The 19,728-nt window shown below is 52.3% G+C and overlaps 1 pseudogene; it reads left to right on the forward strand.

Annotated features, from left to right (window-relative positions):
* Positions 1-4,736: 4,736 nt before the first annotated feature.
* The window catches only part of LOC147100466 (zinc finger protein 385D-like), a 252,915-nt pseudogene continuing 237,923 nt past the window's right edge, over positions 4,737-19,728 (forward strand).

Consider the following 19,728-nt stretch of genomic DNA (forward strand, 5'->3'; position numbering starts at 1 on the left):
CCAGACACAGCGCAGCCCAGACACAGCACAGCCCAGACATAACTCAGACCAGACACAGCACAGAAAAGACACAGCACAGACCAGACACAGCGCAGGCCAGACACAGCACAGACATAGCACTCCCAGACACAGCAGTGCCCAGACACAGCTCAGACCAGACACATTGCAGCCCAGACACAGCGCAGCGCAGACACAGCTCAGCCCAGACACAGCACAGCCCAGTCACAGCACTGCCCAGACACATCACAGCCCAGAGACAGCACAGACCAGACACATCGCAGCCCAGACACAGCACAGACCAGACACAGCACAGACCAGACACAGTGCTCCCAGACACAGCACAGACCAGACACAGCTCAGCCCAGACACAGCACAGACCAGACACAGCTCAGCCCAGACACAGCACAGACCAGGCACAGCACAGACCAGACACAGCTCAGACCAGTCAGAGCACAGACCAGACACAGCTCAGACCTGACACAGCTCAGACCAGACACAGCTCAGAACAGACACAGCTCAGACCAGACATAGCTCAGACCAGACACAGCTCAGACTAGACACAGTGCAGCCCAGACACACCGCAGCCCAGACACAGCTCAGCCCAGACACAGCACAGACCAGACACAGCTGAGCCCAGACAAAGCACAGACCAGACACAGCTCAGCCCAGACACAGCACAGACCAGACACAGCACAGACCAGACACAGCACAGACCAGACAAAGCTCAGCCCAGACACAGCATAGACCAGACACAGCTCAGACCAGACACAGCTCAGACCAAACACAGCACAGACCAGACACAGCTCAGACCAGACACAGCTCAGACCAGACACAGTGCAGCCCAGACACAGCGCAGCCCAGACACAGCTCAGCCCAAACACAGCCCAGACACAGTGCTCCCAGACACAGCACAGACCAGACACAGCTCAGCCCAGACACAGCACAGACCAGACACAGCTCAGCCCAGACACAGCACAGACCAGACACAGCTCAGCCCAGACACAGCACAGACCAGACACAGCACAGACCAGACACAGCACAGACCAGACACAGCTCAGTCCAGACACAGCTCAGACCAGACAGAGCACAGCCCAGAAACAGCGCAGCCCAGACACAGTGCAGCCCAGACACAGCGCAGCCCAGACACAGCGCAGACCAGACCAGACACAGCGCTCCCAGACACAGCACCGACCAGACACAGCGAAGACGAGACTCAGTGCAGCCCAGACACAGCACAGCCCAGACACAGCGCTCCCAGACACAGCTCAGACCAGACACAGCTCAGACCAGACACAGTTCAACCCAGACACAGTTTAGCCCAGACACAGCCCAGACACAGCCGAGACACAGCGCGGCCCAGACACAGTGCTCCCAGACACAGCTCAGCCCAGACACAGCACAGACCCAGTGCAGCCCAGACACAGCGCAGCCCAGACGCAACTCAGACCAGAAACAGCTCAGACCAGACACAGCTCAGACCAGACACAGCGCAGACCAGACAAAGTGCAGACCAGACACAGCACAGACCAGACACAGCGCAGACCAGACACAGCGCAGACCAGACACAGTGCAGACCAGGCACAGCGCAGACCAGACACAGCACTCCCAGACACAGCACTCCCAGACACAGCACTCCCAGACACAGCACTCCCAGACACAGTGCACCCCAGACACAGCTCAGACCAGACACAGCACAGCCCAGACACAGCGCAGACCAGATACAATGCAGACCAGACACAGCGCAGACCAGACACAGTGCAGCCCAGGCACAGCGCAGACCAGACACAGTGCAGACCAGACACAGCTCAGACCAGACACAGCACAGACCAGACACAGTGCAGCCCAGACACAGCGCAGCCCAGACACAGCACTCCCAGACACAGCACAGACCAGACACAGCACAGACCAGACCCAGCACAGACCAGACACAGACCAGACACAGCACAGACCAGACACAGACCAGACACAGCACAGAGCAGACACAGCACAGACCAGACACAGCACAGACCAGACACAGCACAGACCAGACACAGCACAGACCAGACACAGACCAGACACAGCACAGACCAGACACAGACCAGACACAGCACAGAGCAGACACAGCACAGACCAGACACAGCACAGACCAGACACAGCACAGACCAGACATGCACAGACCAGACACAGCACAGACCAGACACAGCGCAACCCAGACACAGCGCAGCCCAGACACAGCGCTCCCAGACACAGCACAGCCCAGACACAGCACAGACCAGACACAGACCAGACACAGCACTGACCAGACACAGCACAGACCAGACACAGCACAGACCAGACATGCACAGCTCCCAGCTTAAGAGCTGGATTTGAAAGTTCTGAGCAGACGCTGGTCTGGTGTCCGTGAGCGACGAGCAGTCCATGAGGAGAGTTGGACTTGACGGTGACATGAATCGGATTGTATTTGTGAGTCGAGGTGTGCAGCTGCTGAGATGAGTGGCTTCGAATTTCTTCCCATCATCATTACATCAATTAAAACCATGATCAGCAAGTCCACAAAAGGACTGACAGCAAATTAGCAGCAAACCTATTGAACACAACACTGCCTCTGCTGAATTAATAATAACTGGTGTAATCCGATGTGCAATCCGATACAACCTGTGCAACACAAAGGTCACATTCCAGAATCTCCTGTGTACCCATCAGCAAGATAGAGCTTGCAGTTAATATAGAGAAAACACAACAACAACATCTTGTATTTATATAGCACCTTTAACACAGTAAAACGTCCCAAAGTGCTTCACAGGAGCGATTATCAAATTGGAGGTCGAACTCCAAACCTTCGTCAACACCTTCACCGAAGCGTACGAGAGCATGGGCCTTACACTAAACATCCATAAGACAAAGGTCCTCTACCAACCTGCCCCCGCCACACAGCACTGCTTCCTGATTATCAAAATCCACGACAAGGCCTTGGCCAACGTGGACCACTTTCGATACCTCGGGAGCCTACTGTCAACAAGGGCAGACATCGATGACAAAGTCCAACACCGCCTTCAGTGTGCCAGTGTAGCCTTCGGTCGCCTGAGGAAGAGAGTGTTTGAAGACCAGGACCTCAAACCCGGCACTAAGCTCATGGTCTACAGAACAGCAATGATACTCGCCCTGCTGTATGCTTCAGAGACATGGACCATGTACAGCAGGCACCTCAAAGCACTGGAGAGTTACCACAAACGCTGCCTCCGCAAGATCCTGCAAATCCATTGGCAGGATAGGCGCACCAACGTCAGTGTTCTCGCTCAGGCCAACATCCCCAGCATCGAAGCTTTGACCTCGCTCGATCAGCTCCAATGGATGGGTCACATCGTCCGCATGCCCGATACGAGACTCCCGAAACAAGCGCTCTACTCGGAGCTCCGGCACGGCAAGAGAGCCCCAGGTGGGCAGAGGAAACAATTCAAGGACACCCTCAAAGCCTCCTTGAAAAAGTGTAACATCCCCATCGACACCTGGGAATCCCTGGCCCAAGACTGCACAAAGTGGAGGAGAAGCATTCGGGAAGGCGCCAAACACCTCGCGTCTCTTCGCCGGGAGCAAGCGGAAGCCAAGCGCAGGCAGCGCAAGGAGCGCACGTCAACCCAAGCACCCCACCCACCCGCCCCTTCAACCACCATCTGCCCCACCTGTGACAGAGACTGTAGGTCCTGCATTGGACTCATCACTCACCTGAGAACTCATTTTTCATGTGGAAGCAAGTCATCCTCGGTTCTGAGGGACTGCCTAAGACTAGAAAATGTTCCACGGTGCTTCACAGGAGCGATTATCAAACAAAACTTGACACCGAGCCACGTAAGGGAAAATTAGGGCAGGTGACCAAAAGCTTGGTCAAAGAGGTAGGTTTTATGGAGCATCATAAAGGAGGAAAGAGAGGTAGCGAGGCGGAGAGGTTTAGGCAGGGAATTCCAGAGCTTAGAGCCTCGGCAACAGAAGGCATGGCCACTGTAAGATTCGCAAAATTCCCACAATTCCCCAAGGTTATTAATAAAAGGGACCCTGCATGGACATTTTAAAAAGGGTACCCAAAAGATGGCGTCCGCACCTCGTGACCAAAAGCCTGCAAGATTTTAAAAAGCTTGGACTCTGTAGCAGCACAAGCAGTTTTGGGAAATCGAAACTTAAAATGCAGTTTCTGTGAAAAGGGACTTTTGTGTTTGAAAACCTAGACAGTTAAGCAAAACTGAATATGCATTTTCGTCAGATTGGAACAGATCACCCCAGTCAGGCCTAAGCGCAAGGCCATTAGTTTGTCTGCATAAATAATCGGAAACAGCTTAGGGAAGCGACCAAGGCTGCACAGGCCGATTAAAAAGCATTAATGACAATACAGCCCGGACATCAGGCCATTAGGTGCGATAAACGGCCATCTAAAAACCAGTTAACTTAGATTGGTATGATCATGTAAAACAGCCCGCCAAAAGCGAAACAATGGACTAACCTGATTTGGCGCGCAGATATGAGTTGAAGCAACGGGTATAACTGTAGGCCTTCTGTAGCGCTCTCTCTCTCTCTCTGGCTCTTGACTCGGACCTCTCGTCTGGTCTTGGGCTGCTGCCGCACGTACTCGTGCCCTGGCCTCGTGGCGGGTTCTCTTCTCGCTCCCCGGATCGGATTTTAACAGCCAAGGACATCCATACCAATTACAGGCGGGGGAGCGAGACCCGAGTCCAAAGTCATACAGGACACACAGGCCGCGAGACGAAATGAGACGAGACGAGGACACACAGGACACACAGGACGAGACGAGGAGAGACGAAGAAGAAGGTAACAACTCGATAAGAGCAGAGCAGAGCCACGAAAGACGTATTGATAAAGGCCAAGCGCCTAGTTATAAGCTGGCGCTTGGGGAAGAATCGTGTTGAACACTGCGAATAAACGCAGGTGTCCACGCCACAACGAATATACTGGCGTTCGAAGCGTGGATAGTAAAATCTAAGCAGTGAAGACTGCCAACTGTCCTATAGACACAACGTTACCGCCGACGGCCGCCTGAGGGAGAAGAAGAAGAAAACCCATCGCGACGAGATGACGACGGTAGCTGAGGAGAAGAAAGATGTGTCGCTGCAGCTGCTCCAGCACCGCGCCCTGAGACCACGTGGCGACGGAGCACCTGAAAGGACAGAAGACCAAACCTCAAAACTCGCAACTGTTAAAGAAACAGGCTTTGGATTGGTGAGCATGAATTCTGACCCCTCATAGCTTAATCTAGTTAGGTATAGGGGGTGGGATAAGGATAAGGGGATTGTTAATGTAATTGTTTTCCCTCGATGTGCCGTGTGTTCCCCATTCCCTGTATAAGTATAAATTTTGTATTTGCCTGAATTTTGTACTAGTGACTTCTCATAAGACTGTGTTTTATTTCTGTTTAATAAAATCTTGGTTTTCTTACACCGAACCACTTGTCTACTCCATTTTCTGTATCGCCGCCTGTACCTAAGTCCGGTGTCTAGAACCCAGGGGTGTGGGAGCGATTCGAACCGCTCACAGACAGTCAGGGGCATAACTGACTGGGCGCACGCGCCACCCCGCCACCCCCTACAACCACCAATGGTGAAGCGATTCAAATCAGGAATAAAAACAAAAAATGCTGGAAATACTCAGCAGGGCAGGCAGCATCAAATTTCAGATATCCAGCATCCACAGTATTTTTCTTCTGGATTATAATCAGGGATGCTCAAGAGGGCAGAATTAGAGGAGCGCAGATAGCTCGGGGGTTGTGGGGCTGGAGGAGATTACAGAGATAGGGAGGGGCGAGGCCATGGAGGGATTTGAAAACAAGGATGAGAATTTTAAAATCGAGGCGCTGCTTAACTGGGAGCCAATGTAGGTCAGCGAGCACAGGGGTGATGGGTGAATGGGACTTGGTGCGAGTTAGGACACGGGCAGACGAGTTTTGGATGAGCTCAATTTTACGTAGGGTAGAATGTGAGGGAGACCATCCAGGACTGCATTGGAATAGTCAAGTCTAGAGGTAACAAAGGCATGGATGAGGGTTTCAGCAGTGAATGAGCTGAGGCGGGGCGGAGACGAGCGATGTTACGGAGGTTGAAGTAGGCGGTCGTTGTTATGCTGTGGATATGTGGTTGGAAATTCATTTTAGGGTCAAATATGACACCAAGATTGCGAACAGTGTGGTTCAGCCTCAGACAGATGTTAGGGAAATGGATGGAGTTATCACACTGTCCTTTCACACTCTGGGAGTGGGTACAGTGGGTTATCACACTGACCTTCCACACTCTGGGAGTGGGTACAGTGGGTTATCACACTGTCCTTTCACACTCTGGCACTGGGTGCAGTGGGTTATCACACTGTCCTTTCACACTCTGGCACTGGCTACAGTGGGTTATCACACTGACCTTCCACACTCTGGGAGTGGGTACAGTGGGTTATCACATTGTCCTTTCACACTCTGGCACTGGGTGCAGTGGGTTATCACACTGTCCTTTCACACGCTGGGAGTGGGTACAGTGGGTTATCACACTGTCCTTTCACACTCTGGCACTGGGTACAGTGGGTTATCACACTGTCCTGTCACACTCTGGCACTGGGTACAGTGGGTTATCACACTGTCCTTTCACACTCTGGCACTGGGTACAGTGGGATATCACACTGTCCTTTCAGACTCTGGCACTGGGTACAGTGGGTTATCACACTGTCCTTTCACACTCTGGCACTGGGTACAGTGGGTTATCACACTGACCTTCCACACTCTGGCACTGGGTACAGTGGGTTATCACACTGTCCTTTCACACAGAAATCACAGAAATCACAGAAACCCCACAGTGCAGATAGAGGCCATTTCGGCCCATCAAGCCTGCACCGACACATATCCCACCCAATCCCTGTAACCCCTACACCAACACCAACACATATCCCACCCTATCCCCGTAACCCCACATATTTAATCCCCCTAACACTAAGGGTCAATTTATCATAGCCAATCAACCTAACCCGCACATCTTTGGACTGGGTACAGTGGGTTATCACACTGTCCTTTCACACCCTGGCACTGGGTACAGTGGGTTATCACACTGTCCTTTCACACTCTGGCACTGGGTACAGTGGGTTATCACACTGTCCTTTCACACTCTGGCACTGGGTACAGTGGGTTATCACACTGTCCTTTCACACTCTGGCACTGGGTACAGTGGGTTATCACACTGTCCTTTCACACTCTGGCACTGGATACAGTGGGTTATCACACTGTCCTTTCACACCCTGGCACTGGGTACAGTGGGTTATCACACTGTCCTTTCACACTCTGGGAGTGGGTACAGTGGGTTATCACACTGTCCTTTCACACTCTGGGACTGGGTACAGTGGGTTATCACACTGCCCTTTCACACTCTGGCACTGGGTACAGTGGGTTATCACACTGTCCTTTCACACTCTGGGACTGCGTACAGTGGGTTATCACACTGTCCTTTCACACTCTGGCACTGGGTACAGTGAGTTATCACACTGTCCTTTCACACTCTGGCACTGGGTACAGTGGGTTATCACACTGTCCTTTCACACTCTGGGACTGGGTACAGTGGGTTATCACACTGCCCTTTCACACTCTGGCACTGGGTACAGTGGGTTATCACACTGTCCTTTCACACTCTGGGACTGCGTACAGTGGGTTATCACACTGTCCTTTCACACTCTGGCACTGGGTACAGTGAGTTATCACACTGTCCTTTCACACTCTGGCACTGGATACAGTGGGTTATCACACTGTCCTTTCACACTCTGGGACTGCATACAGTGGGTTATCACACTGTCCTTTCACACTCTGGCACTGGGTACAGTGAGTTATCACACTGTCCTTTCACACTCTGGCACTGGATACAGTGGGTTATCACACTGTCCTTTCACACCCTGGCACTGGATACAGTGGGTTATCACACTGTCCTTTCACACTCTGGCACTGGATACAGTGGGTTATCACACTGTCCTTTCACACCCTGGCACTGGATACAGTGGGTTATCACACTGTCCTTTCACACTCTGGCACTGGATACAGTGGGTTATCACACTGTCCTTTCACACTCTGGCACTGGATACAGTGGGTTATCACACTGACCTTCCACACTCTGGGGTGCACTGTACCCCAGTATGTGTCAGCACCTTCAGGAAGAACATTTGACATTGAAAATTTGTGAAATATAAATAAGTGGTGGACAGAAGATGGAGAATGTTGTTTCTTCGTGTGGTGTCAGTGATCTTTGAACATTGAGTGTGACACAGCCATTTCATAGAATCATGGGATCTTACAGCACAGAAGGAGGCCATTTGGCCCATCATGCCTGTGCCAGCTCTCTGAAAGAGCTGTCGTGCTCAGTCCCACCCCACCCCACCCCCGCTTTTTGTCCCTAACCGTGTAAGCTCCGCATCCTCCAGCACCATCCAACTCCCTTTAAAATGATTGGTGGAATCAGCTTCCATCACCTGTTCAGGTTGAGCGCTCCAGATCCGACAACTCTCTGAGTGAAAACATTGAACATTTCATTTTTACTGATGGTGCCTTGGAGTAAGTGTTGGGCCGGCAGGGGAACCTTCTGGTCCTGGTTAGTATTCCGTTTGGTGTTTGCTGACTCATATTGAAGTCTGGACAGGGAAAGGTGACTTTCTGCTGCAGCCAGTATCTCCAGAGCCTGCTCAAGCTGCCCTCAGTCTGGGAAAGCTCCTGATTTGGGCAGTTGTGTTTGAAATGCAGAAGTGATAAAGTTGAAGTGTGTGTGTGGTGAAGGTGCAGGTAGTGAAATAGCTGGAGGTCGCTGTAAGATGTGTCTGCTGACAGCCCTGCCATTGTGCTGCTCTTGCAGGGAGTTGAGCCAATCGCAGAGCCACATGCAGTGCCCGAGGGGTGCAGCCTATCACACTGACCTTTGATGCAGCTCCTATTTACTGGCATTTCTGAAGGAGTTCAGGTGTGATAGAATACCAGCTGCTCTGTGCTCCAGTTGCTTTTGCAAAGCCTGTGTGCTGCCTCATTCCCTCTTGGACCGCTCTGTCCTGCATCTCCTCGGCTTCCCACCATGTTACTGGGTAAGTTGCAGTCTTGCAGTTATCACAGTGGAAAGTCATTGTTGTGTATAATACGCACCTTCCTCATTCTACTGCCCTCACTGCTCGCTAGGAGTGGAGTTGGTGCAGCTTGATTCAGACTCTCTTGTGTCAGTCTGTGACTCTGCGACCAGCAGCCTTCCTCATTTGCTTTGCCTCAACTTGATTGTTTAGATTGTGCTTTTAGTTGTTTTATACAAATTCCTTGTACCACTTGTGAGGATTTCTGAGTGCAAGGGTCGGAAACCAAAGGGCACAGAGTTAAGATAAATGTGAAAAGAACCAGAGGGGAGATGAGGAGAATGTTTGTTACTCAGCGAGTTGTGTGATCTGGAACGCGTTGCCTGAAAGGCAGACTCAATAGTAACTTTTAAAAAGAAATTGGACAAACACTTGAAAAGAATGAATTGCAGGGCGATGGGGAAAGAGCAGGGAGTGGGAGTAATCGGAGAGCTCTCCCGCAATGGGCCGGCACAGGCACAATGGGCCGAATGGCCTCCTGCTCTGCTGTGTGATTCTATCGCTAAGGAAAGTTGCAGGAGTCTCCAAGGTCAGGGAAATAGGTGATCTTTATTTTAAACAGGCAAACAAAAAAAAGCAAATTGTAAAGGAAATTTATATCTGTATCTTCACAAATGCAAGGGTTCCAACTTGAGACGCCTGTGTATCAGAGAGGTGTGTGTGAGAGAGGTGTGTGTGAGAGAGGTGTGTGAGAGAGGTGTGTGTGAGAGAGGTGTGTGTGAGACGTCTGTGTGAGAGACGGGTGTGTGTGAGAGAGGTGTGTGTGAGAGAGGTGTGTGTGAGAGAGGTGTGTGTGAGACGTGTGTGAGAGAGGTGTGTGAGAGAGGTGTGTGTGGGAGAGGTGAGTGTGAGAGAGGTGTGTGTGAGGGAGGTGTGTGTGAGAGGTGTGTGTGTGAGAGAGGTGTGTGTGAGAGAGGTGTGTGTGAGAGAGGTGTGTGTGAGAGAGGTGTGTGTGAGAGAGGTGTGTGAGAGAGAGGTGTGTGTGAGAGAGGTGAGTGTGAGAGAGGTGTGTGTGAGAGAGGAGTGTGTGAGAGAGGTGTGTGTGAGAGAGTTGTGTGTGAGAGAGGAGTGTGTGAGAGAGGAGTGTGTGAGAGAGGTGTGTGTGAGAGAGGTGTGTGTGAGAGAGGTGTTTGAGAGAGGTGTGTGTGAGAGAGGTGTGTGTGTGAGAGGTGTGTGTGAGAGAGGTGTGTGTGAGAGAGAGAGGTGTGTGTGTGAGAGAGAGGTATGTGAGAGGTGTGTGTGAGAGAGGTGTGTGTGAGAGAGGTGTGTTTGAGAGAGGTGTGTGTGAGAGAGGTGTGTGAGAGAGGTGTGTCTGTGAGAGGTGAGTGTGAAAGAGGTGAGTGTGAGAGGTGAGTGTGAGAGAGGTGTGTCTGTGAGAGGCGAGTGTGAGAGAGGTGAGTGTGAGAGGTGAGTGTGAGAGAGGTGTGTGAGAGAGGTGTGTCTGTGAGAGGTGAGTGTGAGAGGTGAGTGTGAGAGAGGTGTGTCTGTGAGAGGTGAGTGTGAGAGAGGTGAGTGTGAGAGGTGAGTGTGAGAGAGGTGTGTGAGAGGTGTGTCTGTGAGAGGTGAGTGTTAAAGAGGTGTGTGGGAGAGGTGTGTGTGAGAGAGAGTGTGTGAGAGAGACTTGAGTGAGAGAGAGGTGAGTGTGAGAGAGGTGAGTGTGAGAGAGGTGTGTGTGAGAGAGTTGTGTGTGAGAGAGGTGTGTGTGAGAGAGGTGAGTGTGAGAGAGGTGAGTGTGAGAGAGGTGTGTGTGAGAGAGGTGTGTGTGAGAGAGGTGATGTGCCTCAATGAATCCGAGACTCAACGTTAACGGAGCAAAGCAAGGCTTTTATTAACTCAGAAAGTAATACACAGTGGAGAAGTTTCTCTCATCCAGAGATCTGCTGCACTGCCTGTGAGACACGCTGGGGCCTGCTTAAGTAGGGGCCAGGTATGGGCGGAGCCCTACACACAATACAATACAGGTAAGGAAATGAAACTGAAACTAAACTCCCCTGCTTGTCACAGTCACAGGCACAATCAAACACAGAGAATACAGAGTGCCTGATGAATGGCATATTTCATCATATTCACCCCTACTACAGATTTAGTCTGTTCGGGGGTTTGATAGTCCTTTGTGACTGACATAGCTGTTGTGGTGCCGCGGGTGTCGGCTGGGTGTCCCCGGTGGCCTCCTGGGTCTCTGCCGGTGGTGCCGCCAGGGTTGTTGAAGGGGTAGTTGGTGGGTGCACCGTTGGTCGATGTTCTTCCGGGGGTGATGAAAGGATAGTGGGTGGGTAAGAGTTGCTGTGATCGTTGTTGCTGTTGTTGTCGTGGTTGTTGTCATTACCGGCTGGGGCGACGTCTTTTATGGACACGGTGTCCTCCCTTCCGTCGGCGTGCCGGACATACGCGTATTGGGGGTTGGCGTGGAGTAGGTGCACTGACTCCACGAGAGGGTCCGTCTTGTGGCCCCTCACATGCCTTCGTACAAATACCGGACCTGGGGTGGAGAGCCATGATGGCATGGATACGCCTGAGGTGGATTTCCGGGGAAAGACAAACATTCGTTCATGAGGCGTGGCATTAGTGGCAGTACACAATAGCGACCGTATCGAATGGAGCACATCTGGGAGGACTTCCTGCCAGCGGGAGATAGGGAGGCCCTTGGTCCTTAGAGCTAGAGTGACTGCTTTCCATACTGTCCCGTTCTCTCGCTCCACCTGGCCGTTACCCTGGGGGTTGTAGCTGGTGGTACGGCTCGTGGCGATCCCCCTGGACAGCATGTACTGGCGTAGCTCTTCACTCATGAAGGACGCCCCCCTATCAGTATGGATGTAGCTCGGCATACCGAACAGGCAGAACAGGCTGTTGAGGCATTTAATGGCCGTGGCGCTGGTCATGTCTGGGCAGGGGAAGGCGAATGGGAAATGGGAGTATTCGTCCACAATGTTCAGGAAGTAAACATTGCGGTCGACGGACGGGAGGAGGCCCTTGAAATCTAAGCTGAGCCGCTCAAAGGGCCGTGTAGCTTTGATTAAGTGGGCTCTATCTGGGCGGTAGAACCGAGGCTTGCACTCAGCGCAAGTGCGGCAGTTCCTGGTCAGAGACCGAACTTCCTCAATCGAGTAGGGTAAGTTGCGGGACTTTATGAAGTGTGACCCCTGGGTGGCAGAGGTCGTTGTGGAGGGTCTGTAGCCGATCCCCGGTGGCGCTGGCACACATCCCTCGTGAGAGGGCGTTGGGGGATTCGTTAAGGGCCCCTGGCCGGTAAATGATGTCATACTCGAAGGTGGAGAGCTCGATCCGCCACCTGAGAATCTTATCATTTTTAATCTTCCCCTTCTGTTTATTATTAAACATAAACGCTACCGACCGCTGGTCGGTAAGTAGGGTGAAGCGTTTGCCGGCTAGGTAGTGGCGCCAGTGGCGCACTGCCTCCACGATGGCTTGGGCCTCCTTTTCCACGGAGGAGTGTCTGATTTCGGGCCCTTGGAGGGTCCTCGAGAAGAAAGCTACGGGCCGCCCCGCCTGGTTGAGGGTGGCCGCCAAGGCAAAGTCAGACGCATCACTTTCCACTTGAAAGGGAGTGTTCTCGTCCACTGCCTGTAGCGTGGCCCGCTCAATATCCCGTTTAATGCTTTTGAAGGCGGCGTGGGCCTCAGCAGAGAGCGGAAGAGAGGATGCTTTCAAGAGGGGGCGGGCTTTGTCGGAGTAGTTGGGGACCCATTGGGCATAATAAGAAAATAACCCCAGGCACCTTTTCAGGGCTTTGGGAGTGTTGGGCAGGGGCAGCTCCCGTAGGGGGCGCAGTCGGTCGGGGTCTGGTCCAATTTCCCCATTCTCCACCACGCTGCCTAGTATGCAGAGGCGCATGGTGTTGAAAACGCACTTGTCCTCGTTGTAAGTGAGGTTGAGTTTTTGTGCGGTTTTCAGGAACCTCTCGAGGTTCGAGTCGTGATCCTGCTGGTTGTGACCGCAGATGGTGACGTTGTCGAGGTAGGGGAAGGTTGCCTGCAAGTGGTGGTCATCGACCATGCGGTCCATCTCCCTCTGGAAGACCGAGACCCCATTCGTCACCCCAAAGGGGACTCTGAGGAATTGGTAGAGGCGTCCGTTCGCCTCGAAGGCGGTGTACGGGCGGTCCTCTGGTCTGATAGGGAGCTGGTGGTACGCTGACTTGAGGTCGATGGTGGAGAACACCCGGTATTGGGCAATTTGGTTCACCATTTCTGATATGCGGGGTAGCGGGTAGGCGTCTAGTTGGGTGTACATGTTGATCATTTGGCTATAGTCGATCACCATCCGTTTCTTCTCGCTACCCCTCACCACCACCACTTGGGCGCGCCACGGGCTGTTGCTGCGTTCAATAACGCGCTCCCTCAGCAGCCTGTCCACCTCGGTCGCGATAAACCGCCTGTCCTCCCAGCTGTACCTCCTGCTTTTGGTCGCTATTGGCCGGCAGTTGGGAGTAAGGTTCGCGAATAGCGAAGGCGGCTTTACCTTCAGGGGAGCCAGACCGCACACTGTGAGGGGCGGCTGGGACCCACCGTAATTGAGCGTGATGCTTTGGTGGTGGCACTGGAAATCCAGGCCCAAGATCACGCTCGCACATAGACTCTTCATGATTAGTAATTTAAAATGATCGTATACAGTTCCGTTAACGGACAATTGTACCGCGCAGTACCCCATAATGGTCGATGTCTGGGTTTTATCAGCCATAGAGATGGTGCCCCGAGCAGGGACCACCGTTAGAGAGAGTTGTTGTGCTAGTTCAGGGTGGATAAAACTCTCCATGCTTCCACTGTCAATTAAACATTTAACCCCGCATCCGTTTACCTCGATGTCCACCATTGATTTGGATAGCGGGTGCGGTCTGGTCTGGTCCACTGTGACCGATGCCACTGTAGGGCCCTGATCGAGACAAGATGGCGTCCACGCTGTCTGCTCACAAGATGGCGGACCCCACGAGGTCAGGCAAGATGGCGTCCAAGATGGCCGCTCCCACAGCGCACACGTGGCGGTGGTGGGTTTTCCAGCGGGGTTCCCTCTGCACACCTTCCCGAAGTGTCCCTTCTTACCGCACTTAAAGCAGGTGGTGCCTTTCGCCGGGCACAGGTTTCTGGTGTGCTTCAGCTGCCCGCAGAAGTAGCAGTTGGGGCCCCGATGCATCGCGGCTGTCGTAGGGCTTCTGGGGGGAGAGCGGGGCCCCGACGGTGTCGGGCTGCCGGGCGTGGAAGATGCCTTCCAAGATGGCGGCGCCCTTGGTGCACACATGGCGGCGTGGGCGGCGCGGGCTGAAGAGTAGGCGTCCGAGTTTCTCTGGGCCACATCCAGGGATCACGCTGTGTCCACAGCCTGTTTCAGGTCCAATCCCGTTTTTCCAGTAGTCTCTGCCGGATGTAAGTGGAGCTGAGGCCTGTGATAAAGGCATCACGAACAAGCTTGTCAGTGTACACTGCGGCTTTTACATCTTGGCACTTGCAGTCTTTGCCAAGCATTTTCAGGGTGACTAGGAACTCATCCAGCGATTCCCCAGGTCGCTGTGTGTGAGTAGCGAGCAGATGCCTAGCGTACACCTCATTCGTAGGCTGCTGGTAATGCGCCTTTAGGATGTCGCAGGCGGCCGGGTACGTGTCGGCGTCTTGGATGAGGGGGATAAACACGGTGGCTTACCCAATTCCGCAGGATTCCGAGTTTCATACTTTCAGCGTCCGTAGCGTCTGTGATGGCTGCAGAATTGTCCAGGAAGAATTCCATACACTTAAGCCAGTGTCCGAATCGTGCTGATGCGTCCGACGCATGCGGGTCCAAATCCAAACGTTCGGGTTTCAAGAGTTGATCCATTGCGTTGAAAATTGAGTTAATAAAATTGATGTGCCTCAATGAATCCGAGACGCAACGTTAACGGAGCAAAGCAAGGCTTTTATTAACTCAGAAAGTAATACACAGTGGAGAAGTGTCTCTCATCCAGAGATCTGCTGTACTGCTGTGTGACACGCTGGGGCCTGCTTAAGTAGGGGCCAGGTATGGACGGAGCCCTACACACAATACAATACAGGTAAGGAAATGAAACTGAAACTAAACTCCCCTGCTTGTCACAGTCACAGGCAGAATCAAACACAGAGAATACAGAATGCCTGATGAATGGCATATTTCATCACAAGAGGTGTGTGTGAGAGAGTTGTGTGTGAGAGAGGTGTGTGTGAGAGAGGTGTGCGGGAGAGTTGTGTGTGAGAGAGGTGTGTGTGAGAGAGGTGAGTGTGAATGAGGTGTGAAACAGGCGGTTAAGAAGGCAAATGGTATGTTGGCCTTCGTAGCAAGAGGGTTCGAGTACAGGAACAAGGATGTCTTGCTACAGTTGTACAGGGCCTTGGTGAGAACGCACCTTGAGTATTGTGTGCAGTTTTGGTATCCTTACCTGAGGAAGGACGTTCTTGCCATGGAAGGAGTGCAGCGAAGATTCACCAGGCTGATACCTGGGATGGCAAAAATGACGTATGAGGAGAGATTGTGTCGATTGGGCTTATACTCACTGGAGTTTAGAAGATTGAGAGGGGATCTCATCGAAACCTATAAAATTCTGTCAGGCCTGGACAGACTAGATGCATGAAGGATGTTTATGATGGCCGGCGAGTCCAGAACCAGGGGTCATAGTCTAAGGATAAGGGGTAAGCCATTTAGGACTGAAATGAGGAGGAATTTCTTCACCCAGAGAGTGGTGAACCTGTGGAATTCTCTGCCACAGATGGCGGTGGAGGCCAGTTCATTAAATATATTCAAAAAAGAGTTGGATAGATTTCTTAAGGCTAAAGGGATCAAGAGATATGGGGAGAAGGCAGGGAGAGGGTACTGAATTTGGATGATCAGCCATGCTCTCATTGAATGGCGGAGCGACAGAACTGCAGACTCCGGTAAGAGCAAGGGAGGCGGTTTGTGCATTTACACTAACAATGCCTGGTGCACTAACACGGACATAATCGATAGATCCTGCTCGGCTGATTTGGAATTCCTCATGGTAAGGTGCAGACCCTTCTACCTGCCTCGGGAATTCACGAATGTTATCATCACTGTGGTCTACATCCCACCACACGCTAATGCCAAACTAGCACTGAAGGACCTCTACAGGGCCATCAGCGAACAACAAACTGCACACCCAGACGGAGCTTTTATCGTCGCGGGGGACTTCAATCACACAAACCTAAAAACTGTACTACCGAAATTCCACCAGAATGTCTCCTGCCCCACAAGAGGGGAGAACACACTGGATCAAGTCTACACGAGCATTGTAGACGCTTACAAGGCCATTCCCTGCCCCCACCTTGGGAAGTCTGACCACCTCTCCCTGTTTCTAGCCCCGGCATACAAACCGCTCATCAAAAGAGAGAGAACATCAATGAGAGCAGTGAAAGTATGGCCAGAGGGGGCAGTATCGGAGCTTCAGGATTGCTTCGAACGCACTGATTGGGGCATGTTTGCCCATAATGACATCGAGGAATACGCATCCACAGTGCTATTCTACATCAACAGCTGCGTCGAGGTCGTCACGACCCACAAAAATATCAGGTCATACCCCAACCAGAAACCCTGGATGAACGGAGAGGTCCGCTCACTGTTGAAAGCACGCGACGCAACATTTAAATCTGGCGACGCGGCGGCTTACAGTGCAGCTAGGACCAACCTAAAGAAGGGTATCAGGACTGCCAAAAGGAAACAGACACTGCGGATAGAGGATCACTTCCGCAACAACTCGGACCCCCGGCGCATGTGGCAAGGCATCCAGTCCATCACTGACTACAAGGGCAAAAACACCAGTCCCCTGGTCAGCGACGCCTCCCTTCCGGAGGAGCTTAACAAATTCTACGCTCGCTTCGACAGGGACAACAAGGAGCCGGCTACCAAAGCCTTGCCACCCCCAGAAGACCAGGTGCTCACTCTGTCGATCTCCGACGTAAGGGGCGCTCTACGCAGAGTGAACACACGAAAGGCTGCTGGACCGGATAGCATCCCTGGATGGGTACTCAAGGAATGTGCTGATCAGCTGGCTGATGTCTTCACTGCCATCTTCAATCTGTCATTGGCCCAGGCAGTAGTCCCTACATGCTTCAAGACCGCCACCATCATTCCTGTGCCTAAACAAGCGGCTGTGACGTGTCTGAACGACTATCGACCTGTCGCACTCACACCCATCATAATGAAGTGTTTCGAGAGACTGGTCTTAGCCCACATCAAAGCCAGTGTTCCTGCCTCCCTTGACCAACACCAGTTTGCCTATCGTGCAAACAGATCAACGGAGGATGCAATCACAACTGCTCTACACTCTGCACTGAATCACCTAGATGGTAAGGAGACCTACATCAGAATGCTGTTCATAGACTACAGCTCAGCATTCAACACTATCGTCCCCAACAAGCTGGCCACCAAACTCCAAACTCTTGGCCTGAACACTTCCCTCTGCAACTGGACCCTGGACTTCCTAACAAACAGACCCCAGTCGGTCAAATTAGGTAACCACACCTCCCCCCCCCCGACCCTGAACACGGGGGCCCCACAAGGATGTGTGCTGAGCCCCCTCCTCTACTCCCTCTTCACCCACGACTGTGTGGCTGTTAATGGTTCCAACACCATCATCAAGTTTGCGGATGACACCACGGTAGTAGGCCAGATCACCAACAACGATGAGTCAGCCTACAGGGAGGAGGTCCAGCATCTCTTGAAGTGGTGCGCCGACAACAACCTGGCCCTTAACACCAAGAAAACAAAGGAAATAATCGTGGACTTCAGGAAGTCCAAAGGCGGAAGTCACACCCCCATCCACATCAATGGGGCGGAGGTGGAAAGGGTGGCCAGCTTTAAGTTCCTCAGAGTCCACATCACGGAAGACCTCTCCTGGTCCCTCAACACCTCCTCTCTGGTGAAGAAGGCCCAGCAGCGCCTATATTTCTTGAGGAGGCTGAAGGGATGTAATCTGTCACCCCTGATCCTCTCTAACTTCTACCGCTGCACTATAGAGAGCATCCTGACAAACTGTATCACGGTATGGTATGGCAGCTGTAGCTACTATGACCGGAAAGCCCTGCAGCGGGTAGTCAAAACTGCCCAACGCATTACCGGCACCCGGCTACCGACCATAGGGCACATATACCAGAAACGCTGTTTACGGAGGTCACTGACCATCATCAAAGACCCTACCCACCCCAGCCACAGACTGTTCGCCCTCCTGCCATCTGGAAGACGCTACAGATGCATTCGCACCCGTACGACCAGATTTAGGAATAGCTTCTTTCCCAGGGCTGTCATCCGACTGAACTCCACAAATAAACTCTAAAGCCTGCACATCTGCCGATGCACTTTACTTTGGTCATATTTATGCTAATATACTGGAAGCCAAATGTATAAATGTATGTTGAATGTTTAAGTGTCCTAATCCAAATTGTACACTCTCGGGAGCCGCAAGCCTACATTTCGTTGTACTGCATTGTGCACTAACAATGACAATAAAAGTTGATTTGATTTGATTTGATTTGATTTGAGCAGGCTCGAAGTGCCGAATGACCTACTCCTGCTCCTATCTTCTATGCTTCTATGTTTCTATGTGTGAGAGAGGTGTGTGTGAGAGAGGTGTGTGTGAGAGAGGTGTGTGTGAGGGAGGTTTGTGTGAGGGAGGTGTGTGTGAGAGAGGTGTGTGTGAGGGAGGTGTGTGTGAGGGAGGTGTGTGTGAGAGAGGTGTGTGTGAGAGAGGTGTGTGTGAGGGAATTGTTTGTGAGAGTGGTGTGTTTGAGAGAGGGGTGTGTGAGAGAGGTGTGTGTGTGAGAGGTGAGTGAGATAGAGGTGTGTGTGAGAGAGGTGTGTGTGAGGGAGGTGTGTGTGAGAGAGGTGTGTGTGAGAGAGGTGAGTGAGATAGAGGTGTGTGTGAGAGAGGTGTGTGTGAGGGAGGTGTGTGTGAGAGAGGTGTGTGTGAGAGAGGTGAGTGAGATAGAGGTGAGTGAGATAGAGGTGTGTGTGAGAGAGGTGTGTGTGAGGGAGGTGTGTGTGAGAGAGGTGTGTGTGAGAGAGGTGAGTGAGATAGAGGTGTGTGTGAGGGAGGTGTGTGTGAGAGAGGTGTGTGTGAGAGAGGTGTGTGTGAGAGAGGTGTGTGTGAGGGAGGTGTGTGTGAGAGAGGTGTGTGTGAGAGAGGTGAGCGAGATAGAGGTGTGTGTGAGGGAGGTGTGTGTGTGAGAGGTGTGTGTGTGAGAGGTGTGTGTGAGAGATGTGTGTGTGAGGGAGGTGTGTGTGAGGGAGGTGTGTGTGAGAGAGGTGTGTGTGAGGGAGGTGTGTGTGAGGGAGGTGTGTGTGAGAGAGGTGTGTGTGTGAGAGGTGTGTGTGAGGGAGGTGTGTGTGAGAGAGGTGTGTGTGAGAGAGGTGAGTGAGATAGAGGTGTGTGTGAGAGAGGTGTGTGTGAGAGAGGTGTGTGTGTGAGAGAGGTGTGTGTGAGAGAGGTGTGTGTGTGAGAGGTGAGTGAGATAGAGGCGTGCGTGAGAGAGGTGTGTGTGAGGGAGGTGTGTGTGAGAGAGGTGTGTGTGAGAGAGGTGTGTGTGAGGGAGGTGTGTGTGAGGGAGGTGTGTGTGAGAGAGGTGTGTGTGAGGGAATTGTTTGTGAGAGAGGTGT

Source organism: Somniosus microcephalus, chromosome 26 (assembly GCF_052327205.1).
Source record: "Somniosus microcephalus isolate GS21.2 chromosome 26, FLI_Smic_1.0, whole genome shotgun sequence".
Lineage (NCBI taxonomy): Eukaryota > Metazoa > Chordata > Chondrichthyes > Squaliformes > Somniosidae > Somniosus > Somniosus microcephalus.